General features: G+C 57.8%; 1 protein-coding gene across 1 annotated transcript in view; it reads left to right on the top strand.

The window, feature by feature from the left end:
• The first annotated feature begins 4,750 nt into the window (after nucleotides 1-4,750).
• Nucleotides 4,751-10,106, top strand: part of SLC38A3 (solute carrier family 38, member 3) — a 15,587-nt gene continuing 10,231 nt past the window's right edge. The window contains exon 1 of the mRNA XM_008576763.1: nucleotides 4,751-4,855. The gene's annotated coding sequence lies outside the window, so the exon portion shown is untranslated. The remainder of the gene's footprint in view (nucleotides 4,856-10,106) is intronic.

The following is a 10,106-nucleotide window of genomic DNA, read 5'->3' as shown; positions in this document are numbered from 1 at the left end:
ATCCCTATATGGGATCCGAACCCGGGGCCTTGGTGTTATCAGCACCGCACTCTCCCGAGTGAGCCACTGGGCTGGCCCTAAAACTCACATTATTTTAAGCTTAAATATCTTATTTATACCTAAAACAATTTATTATAATTTTATTTTCTTGACTTTAATAGAGACAAAAATCATCAATAATATTTTCAAAATCTGCTGCTGGGAAAAATAATCATTAAAAATTTTCATAAAGACATGTATATAGGGGCACACATTTTTTCTGGGGGCCAGAGTGGGCATGGGAGAGGAGAAGAGTAAGGCTGGGGGACCCATGAGGCAGAGGCTTATGTCCTTGTTACCCAGCAGAGCCAGGGTCTGCAAAGGAAGGGGTTGGGGTCGTGTGGTTATCATACACGTGCAACGTCCCCACCAAGCCTGGACTGCAGAGAAGTGTTGCATAGGCTGAGCTTGCAGGACCCGTGGCCACTTGGAAGAGATTTCCAGGAGGCAGACAGATACTTGGGGCTGGGCAGAAAGTAGAGGGTAGGAGGCAACCTCAATGTCCAGGCAGAAGGTGCAGCTGTGAGCCAGTGGAGGGCCGGAGGGGGGAGAGGGAGGACACCCTGGCCTGAGCACAGGAGAAACACTGGATGGGTTAGGGAGCCCAGGACTCATGAGGGCAACCACATTGGTGCTGCTCAGAGGCCTGAGGGGAGAATGGTGCTCAGGCTGATGGTGCAGGATCCCTTATGGGTGATCTTGGGCCTGGCTGAGCCGGGGCTGTTTATCTCTTCTAAGAACCCTATCCCTAGGCAGTTTACTGGAGGGAGGTGGGGCAGGGGGTACTGACAGAGGGATTTAGCAGGCAGAGCCAAGGCAGAGAACAGGAAGCCTCGAGGAGCTGGAGGTGTTAGGCTTGAGAAGGAGGAAGCGGTTAGGAGAGGTAGACTAATGGGGCTTTCTGCTTAGCCACCTTGTCTTAGAAGATAGATAATGAGCTCCCCAGCCTTCCTGGGCAAGGGACAGAGAAGAGTCCAAACACCACACAGGGGCTAGATCCTGCCCTCCAGGGCGTCTCCTCCCACACATGCTTCTGACCTCAGGGTCTGGGCTTCAGGACCGGGATGGTATTCCTGGATCCCGTGGGCTGGGGACGCTGCCTGGCCTCCAGCTGCCCTGTCCATAGCCAGCAAGTGTGAGAGGGGGAGGGCGCCTGAAGCCTCCTGAGCCCAACTCACCACACCAGTGTAATTATACCCTAAGGAGCAAGATCAGTGGGTGCCCGGTACCTGATTCATAGTCCAGGGCAGAGGATCAGAGAGAGCTGGCCCAGAATCAGCACAGTGGCCACACCCCAGTCTTGTAGATGGGAACGTTTACTGTGGACACCTTCAGCTACCACCATCCCTGTCTGACCCACAACCTCAAGATTCCCCTGAGGCCTCCATGGCCTTTAGCTCTGGCTCTGGTGGGACTAACCTGGCCCTGCCACCGATCAGAGATTAGACAAGCCTAGTGGACTTTTAATGCCGCTGACGTCAGGGCCTGGCTGGGTGGCCACTGGGGGTGTGGGCCCTCCCCATGAGCAGTAGCACAACCCATGTGACCTGGGCTCATTAAGCTGCTTCAGTGGCCAGAGAAGCTGGGGGCCAGATCTCAGAGGAGAGAGAGCGGGCATGCCAAGGCTGCGGGAGCAGGCCTTGGCTAAGAGGTCACCAGCTCTGGGGGCCCAGGCCAGGGAAGGGCTAGATAGGAGGATCGCCTATGGGTCCCCTCCATACCCGCTGTGTTGTGACACTAAACCACTGTGCATGCCTAAAGAGGAGCCTCCCAGGCACCAAACTGAACAGAATGTAGTCAGGGACACCAACCCCGGCGGGCATGGAGGTGGGAACCACCCCCTCCTATGTGGCCTTCAAAGCCCCCAGCATGACTCCAGAACATGTGTCCTGCCCCCCGCACACAGCCCTGCACTTGGCAGTGCTATCCCGCACTCATACTCATATCTCTTTGGCCAAGCTCTTTCCTCCATGCAGAGTGCCTTTTTGCTTCCCCACACTGGCATATGTCTTCTTTCCCCTTGGCAGAGCCAAGCTCACAGGCTGCTTCTCCATCAAGCATTCCTTGATTCATGCACTCTGACCTGGCAGGAGCTTTCCCATCTAGACCACCAGAGATTGTGCTTGGAGACACTGAGGCTGGGACTTTTTAGGGGACAGGGGGCTAGCAAGAGCAGCTGCAGTAAGCATTGGGATAGCTGGCTTTTCCCAGAAACTCAGGCAGGGTTCTCAGAGGTGATCTCCTATTTGCCTGCCAAACGACAAGTAGGAGTTTGCCAAGGAGGTGGGACAGGGTGGGGAACCTCGGACCCTGGGAAGCACAAGGGCAGAAGCACAGGAGCATGAATGCTGGCATGTTATGCAAACAGCAGGAACGTGTGCATGTCCAGCCGGACAGTGGGGGAGGTGGAGGTGGAGAGGCCAACTGGGAGGAGGTTGGGGGGATATGAGGGAGGCCAGCTTAGTGTGAGGGCAGGGGCCTGCAGGGTGTCCGAGGCGTCAGTGGATACAGATGCCGGGCTCTGGGAAGGACTGGGTTGGAGGCGAAGAGGGTTTCAGGGCACTGTGTGGATTGAGTGCCAGTGGAGGGAGTGGCCTGGTGAGAAGAGGCTGCTGAGCTGGAGGCAGAGAGTTCATGACTAGAGAGGGAGGAGGAGACCAAAGGGCTGCTGGGACCCTCCAAGGAAGGTCTGAGCAATCCTGGGACCCTAAGTTCTGCCCCACATGCTTGGCAGTCTCTTGGTCCTGTGTTTAAGTTTACAGAAATGAGGGAGTGGAGGTGGAGGCCAGGCTGAAGCCTGAGATGAAGCTTCCCCACCTTTTACCCCAGGTGGCTGCTCCCAACACTGTGGTTGCAAGGATGGGCATTCTCACCAGCCTCTGAGAGAAGACACCAGGCAGCTCTCAGAGCCCCATTCCAGCTGTCCAACTGTCGGGCCACCACAGGCTGGGCTGAGAGATTCGGCAGGTGGTAGGGAAAGGCCTCTGAGCTGTGTTTGCCCTGGCCAGGGCCCAGGCCTAGCAACAACAATCAGCCCCTCCCCCAGCCTGGCCACAACTGGCCTGTCCCAGGGACCCCACATCATACCTGCCTCTGGGCCTCACATAGCAGCTCGGCCCAGCCAGCCTGTGGCTGGATTGAGGACCCCAACACCCACATGTTGGGTGACTTTGAGTCACTCCTAGCCAGGAACTGCCAATGGGAGCCACCAACACTTTGCAAATGGCTCCTGAGAGCATCCAGGATGTCTCCAGGTGGGAGGTGAGGGGCAGACCTGAGACCTAGTCAGCACCTCTCCTACCTAGCTCTGTCCTGTGGTGGAGCCATGCCTTTTCAGGGGATGGGAGTCTAATGGCCCCTCATGATCAAGGTGAACTCTGACCTGGGGATTACACCAGCTCCAGATCAGGAGGGAAAGCCAGTCCCTTCCTATTTTCCACCCACCAGTGAGGCAGGAGCTCTGGTGGTTTGAGGTTTTGGGGGGTTGCCACCATCCCAATGCCTTTCTCCTTAGCCCTCCCAGCTCCCTGGCACTCACAGTCAGAGCTGAGCCACCTGCTCCGGGCTCACAGCTTCCCCTTCACCCACTCCCCTCAGATCAGGGGAAAAGAAAGAGCCATTTCCTTATGACACAGAGGGAAACTGAGGTACGCTAGGGCTTGGCTGTGGGGGTGCTGTGAGTCAGCAGGAAGTGACTCCAGGAGTCCTGACTCCCAGCCCAGGGCAGCGGAGGGGTTAGGCCCGTCCTCTGAGGGCATTCCCCCCAGCATCGGGAAGCGGGGCAGACATGACACAGCTTGGACAGGAACAGCAGAGGCCATGGGATTAATCAGATCAGCGCCAGTGGCTGAGAAGCAAGGGGCAAAGCTGCTCTGGGAAAACCCCCCAGTTCACCCCAAAGGTCAATGCTTCCCCCAGCTCCCTGATGGCTGGACCTGGAGACTCAACATCCACTGCTCACCTCTGAGCACAAAGGTGCTAGGTGGGAAGCAGGCAAGGGTGGGATAGGAGCCTCCAGCCAAGAGCAGGGCTACCCTAAAACCCCTTACCCCAGGGCACCAAGTCCCAGCTCCCACTTGCCACAGAGAGGCTGACAGCTGTCTCCTACACCTTAGAAATAAGGAAATGGGGGCCATGGCAGGGAAGCCCCCGGCAAGGCTCAGAGCAAGCCAAGCCTTGCTCCCCTCTCCTGTCCTCACTGCCACTGACCCTGTCTGTTCCAGCCACAGTCTCCTCTGAATGTCTGCAGTGAAGACAGAATTGATGCAGGAAACCCTCCCATCCCCACCCCTTCCCACCACTGGTTGGGAAGGGTGAGGCAGGTAGAAAAGGCATTCTGTTGCTTGAGTGATGTCTGAAAGTCCTCTATTCAAAGCAACCTTCACTGAGGTTAAGCATTGCCCTGTTCCCACTCCTCTTAGCTGAAGATCCCCTTCTGGCTTCACGGAAGTGAGAGCAGAGCATTTTAGAGGTTAAGGTGGTACCTAGAGACCTTGGACAATCTGCTTTGGACTGGAACATTCCCCCCACAAGAGTCAACGGAGCCCCTCCTGCAGAAGCTGTTCTACCTAGGGGCTCCCCAGCGCTCCAGCTGCCCCTTTGCTCCCGGCCTGCCCCAGCCCCCGCTCCTCCCCGGACCAGCCCCTCCTCCCGCGGGCAGCCAGGGATTGGCGGGCCGGGGGCGGGCTGAGGGCGGGGCCGGGCGCACTTCATCCCCCGCAGCGGCTGTCGCCTTCGCAGCCCTACGCTCAGCCGGGAGCAGAGCAGACGGCACCGGCCCAAGCGAAGCGCCGCGCGTGCCCACCCGCGAAGCCAGGTACCGTTGGCGGCGTCGACCTACCAGCCCAGGGGCACTGGGCGGGCCGAACCCTACTGTCCCCCCTCCAGTCCGTAGCCGGGCTCTGGGCAGCTCCACTCGCCCGCCGCGACCCCGGCAGGCGCCCCAGCCTCCGGCGAGCCAGAGCCTCGCGCGCTCCAGGCGCAGGTCTGGGGGCCTGCCAGTTGGGACCCAGCTCCGAGCTTGTGCCGGATCCCGGGAGGGGAACTTTGTCGCCTCGGGGCCTCTATGCACGGCCGGGCGGGACAGCAGGAGGTCGGCGGCACACGGGGTTGGGGCCACAGTACGCCTTGTTGGGGGCTCAGGCGGCACCCGACAGGCTTCCAGAGGCAGGGCCCGCGGGGGCGGTCTGGAGAGGGTCCGGAAAGAGGACCCAACAGGGGCCCGGAGCAGTCACTGGAGCGCTGCCCCGACGGGCGCCTGACAGGCAGAGCGGCCCGGCTGGCACGCCGGGAATCCGGGTATATTTATCCCGGCTGCGTTGGGCAGGGGCTTGAGGGCAGATCGGGCCGGGCCGCCTGAGGGGCAGCGGGATACATGCTGGCCCCAGAGCCAGTGCCATTTGCAGCGGAGCCAGCGGGCACGGCGGGCAAAGGGCAGGCGTGGCTCCCTGGCCTGAGGGCGGGGCGCTGTGTGCGCTCCTCCTCACCTGGCGCCCGGGCAGGGGGTGTAAGAGCCAGCACCGCGCACGGGAGGAGGGTAGGACGCAAGACTTGGTTTGCAAGAGCCCGCCCCCACCCGATTGGCCGCTTCCATTGGTCACAGCAAATGGCGTGCGTTTGTTTACACCCGGGGAGAGGGAGGCACGGGTGGGGCCGGTGGGGATCTGCCGTTTCCCTCCCACAGTGACCTGAGCCCTGAGCCCAGGAATGGGCTCCCAAACAGGTCTGAGGAGGGCTAAATCAAAGGCCCTTGTGCCCTAGGGAAAACCGTGGAGGACACCCGCACCCATGTGCATCCTTCCTTCAGCCTGTCCCTCCTTCCATGACTGCCTCAGGCCTCTGTGCTGCCCCTGCAAGAGGCCCTTGAGCCTTCTGCCCCTCTTCTTCAGTACACGGTCTGGGATGGGGGTTCAGTTTCTTCTGAAAAGGAAGCAAATCTCTGGGGGCTCTTAGTCTGGGGCATAGAAAGCTAGAGAGATCCAGAGACAGTTCCATTTTGAAGTGGGGAGGTTTGGCACAGCCACGGAAGCCTTCCCGCAGGAAGCTCCACTGGTTGGAGGGATCAGGAGTGAATGGCTGAAATCAGAAATGAGAATCTTTGACTTCTTGGGATTGGGGGCAGAAGGCTGCATCTCTGGGGAGGGGAGGGATGTATGTCTCAGAATTTCCTTCTGCCTGGGCCCATGGAGCTCATATCCTCACTGGCCTCTCGAGACACTCTTTGTTGAGTGTTAGTTCTTTTGACCCATATCACAAACTGTCACTGCCCCAGTCCAGGCTTTCTGGTGGCCAGACCATGACAGTTGGTTGCTCCTGTCCTTGTGCCACTGCTCTAGCAAGTAGCTTTGGAGCCCTGGGCAAATGGAAAAACTGAGGCACAATGAGCAGGCTGGTTGGTTCATGATCTCTAGGCTGGGTCAGGGGAGGATTTTAATCTGAATGGAGTGTACCCTGGAAGTCTAAGCCAGGTGTGGAGACAGGCACCCAGTTTGAAGGGAAAACATTTGGAGGGGAAGGGAGATGGTTGGCTCCCAGGGAGGTGCGGTTTTGGCGTCTGTGTGCACAGAAAGCTGGGGTGGGATGTGCGGTCTATGCCATAGTAGGATGGGGTCCCTGTGGAAGGATGTTCTAGTGCAGACACAGCCAGGAGCTAGGCCTCACTTGTAGCGGGTAAAATGGGCTGAAGGCTTGAACCTATCCCATTCTTTAAACATTCACTGAGCACCTACTCTGTGCCATGTGCACACTCAGTCTTATGAGTGCAGGGTGGGCCTTTGACTCTGCATGGGACGACAGACACAGAAGGGCAGGGTGGGGCTCTGGAGGACCAGGTGGGGCTTCTTGGGGCCAAAGGCAAGGATCAACTGCTGGGACAGGAGGGGCTTTCCAGCCAGTGGCCTGGGAGACTTGGTTTTGAATTTCTGCTCTGTGGGCCATGTCCTGTACATAGTCTCCCAGCTGGCACATCTGTGCATGTGAGTGGCTGCTGAGAATGGGGGTCATTCCAACTCATCATCATCTCTGCATGTCTTTTCCATTGTTTGGCTAGACAAGCCCTGAGTCTCTGAGCTTCCCAGCAGAGTCTGGCCTTGTGGCCCTAGGGGGCTCAGCCCCACCCTCTAAATGTCACTACACCTGGCTGGTGGGAGCATAACATCTCCTTGAGAGGATGTGGAGATGCAGTTGTGGCTTTCTTGTGGGTTCTTTCAGGGTTCTGTCGGGCAATGCCTGCAGTACCCACTGAGTCTGTTTCCCCTCACCTGGGCCTTCTGGCTCCTTCTCCCCTTCTTGAGCCATCCAGGGCTCTTTGTCTTTCGTTGGCCGACCCTTGCTGTTTCATTGTCTGTCTCCTCCATCTGCCTCTCTCTGACGGCTTGGTAATATCTCTGAGTTCCTTACCTCTCTGGTTGTCTCTGTTTCTCTCTGTCTCCCTGTCTGAATGTTTACCCACCTATCTACACGTGATTTTTGTCTTTCTCTGTGTTTTCCTCAGTCTCTGTCCCTCTCTTATCCATCTGCATTTTTCTGCCTCCCTGGACCTCTCTATCTGTCTCTCTGTATGGGTCAGGGGATGCCTGTATTTAATGCATGTGTGTTTTCTCTCCCTGCTCTCTCCCTGTCTAGCTCTCTTCCCTCCCTCCGACACTCTCTGCTTCTTCCTGAGGTTGGATGTCACCCCTCCTCCAGGCTGACTTTGCCTTTAGCCCCCCATTGGGGTCTCCAGTGAATCCTGAACTGCCCAAAGCCTGTGCTCCAGCTTTCTTTGGGGCCAGAAGTCCGGCTGTCCAAATATTTGGCCGCCTCCAGGGGATTCCGGGTCAGCAGGGAGGAGGATGGGCTGGCTGGCTCAGGGTCTCCCCTGCCCCTGGGGGGCCACAGTCACATGATGTCCTGTCCTGTGCCTCAGCTGGGCCTCAGGCTGCACGTCCCTCTCAGCAGGCTGGCAATAGGAGGGAGGGGGCTGCCGCTGGCTCTGGCCCAGTCTTGAGCCAAGAAGTTCTGGCTGCAACCTTGCTGTGGGCAAGTGCAAGCAAGGAGGGTCCGGGGCTGGCAGGAGGGGAGGCCTGGGTGGCTGGAGCTAGGCCCAACTATAAGCATCTGTTGGGTGTCTAGAAAAGCACCCTGTCACAGGAAAGTCTGCCTTCTGGCCCCAGCTGGCTGTCTCTTATTATCCTAGACACCTCCAGCTTCCCAGAACATAGAGGACAGACCCCAGATCCCGGGACCAATGAGCTGAGAGGTGACCGATTGGTGTGGCCAGTATATCAATGCTCTGGGCCAGCTGCTTTTCTCTGTATGTGCCCCCTTCTGCATATCACCCCCTCAGTCCATACACTAACCACTTGCATCGTTGTGTTGTGTTGCTGACAATGTGGGAATGGCAGATGGGGGACTGGGATCCACTGGAGTAGAACTCTGGAGTTGTAGGCCTGGGAGAGGGGAAAGGGGTGTTTCTTCCCTGTTCTAATACTCCACCAATCCCCGTGGCTGTGCTTTGAGAACATACAATTCAAATATGTCAGTTGCATCTGGGGGCTGGCTGGTTAGCTCAGTTGGTTAGAGAATGGTGTTGATAACACCAAAGTCCAGGTTTTGACCCCTGTAATGGCCAGCCACCAAAAAAAAAAAAAAAATTGCATCTGCCTTCCCTTCTTACTAATGGCTTGTCCTAGAAGGGGATGTCTTCTCTCTGAGACCTGGAGAAGCAGGTGGACAGAGGGGTAGCTGTCCAGATGAGTGCCAGTCTGGGAGAGGCCCCTGCCTCAGCCAACGAGGGGAGTGGTAAGAATGTGCTGAGTTGGGGGCCGGCCCAGTGGCGCACTGGAGAGTGTGCCGCTTGGGAGTGCGGCGGCGCTCCCGCCGAGGGTTCGGATCCCATGTGGAGACCGGTTCCCGCTCACTGGCTGAGTGCGGTGGGGGCGCGACACCGAGGGTTGCGATCCCGTTGCCGGTCCCTGGTATGGGCGCAACACCGAGGGTTGTGATCCCGTTACCGGTCAGTAAAAAAGACAAAAAGGAAAAAAAAAAAAGAATGTGCTGAGTTGGAACTGGGGGAAGTCCTTACCCTTGAACCCCCAAGGATAATCACAATGGACCCTCAAGCCAGTCCTGCTGCCTCTCCCCTTAGATATGGGCTGAGATCAGGAAGTCTGGGCCATAGTAATAAGCTCCATGGGGTCTGTGTCCCCATTCATGCATGGGACCACAGAACCAAGAGAAGGACAGTGTGGATGCCTCCCCGTAGCCAGCCCACTACTGAAGAGCCACTTATGTCCCAGAGCACTGGGAGGAAAGCAGGCTTAGAGCCCTGGGGACTCCAAGGACCTTGATCCCTGGACAGAGAGGTATGTTTCCTGTAGCGGCTGACGCAAGCAGCTGCCCCACGGTGGCCTGGATTCCTGGGCCTCAAAATCTTTAATTAGCCAAACTCAACACCTGCCGAGATGTGCCTGCCGAATTCTCACTCCGTGATGCCCGCGTGGGTGGGCGTTACCTGCTGCACCGTCCCTGCGGTTCCTGGCCCCTCCTAGCCCTATCTCCCAGCAGAGCAAACAGGTCCCAGGGCAGCGACCTGGTCCATCCATTTACTGTCCGGGCTCACACTGAAAAATGCCATTCTGATGACCTGCCCAAGGTCACAGTGATCTTCTTGCCCAGTGCCTGACCCCTCTCTGGGCATCCATGGCCTGCCATAGGGGCGAAGACCTCAGGGAGGCTCCTTACTCTGTCCCCACCTTGGCCAAGCCTCACGGGACCCCTAAAGGACAGGGGGACACTGAGGTCCTGAGCGGGGAGTACTCTGCCCCAGCCACACAGTAAGGCAGGACCAGGCTGGGCCTTAGAGTGTCTACTCCAGGCTTTCACTACAGTGGGTCAGATTCTGCTGGCAGCTTTCCTTTTCAGGGGCTCTCCCTGAGTTTACCCCGACTCCTGATACAAAGCAGTCTTTGCTGGCTGGTTGGCTCAGTTGGTTAGAGCTCAGCATTCTGACACCAAGGTCAAGGGTTCGGATACCCATATCAGCTAATCACCACCCCCATCCTCACCCCCCCCCCCCCCCAAAAAAA

Source organism: Galeopterus variegatus, unplaced genomic scaffold, assembly GCF_000696425.1.
Source record: "Galeopterus variegatus unplaced genomic scaffold, G_variegatus-3.0.2 Scaffold1394, whole genome shotgun sequence".
Lineage (NCBI taxonomy): Eukaryota > Metazoa > Chordata > Mammalia > Dermoptera > Cynocephalidae > Galeopterus > Galeopterus variegatus.
The sequence above is the reverse complement of the archived record's forward strand: the minus strand, read 5'-3'. Positions and strand labels throughout refer to the sequence as shown.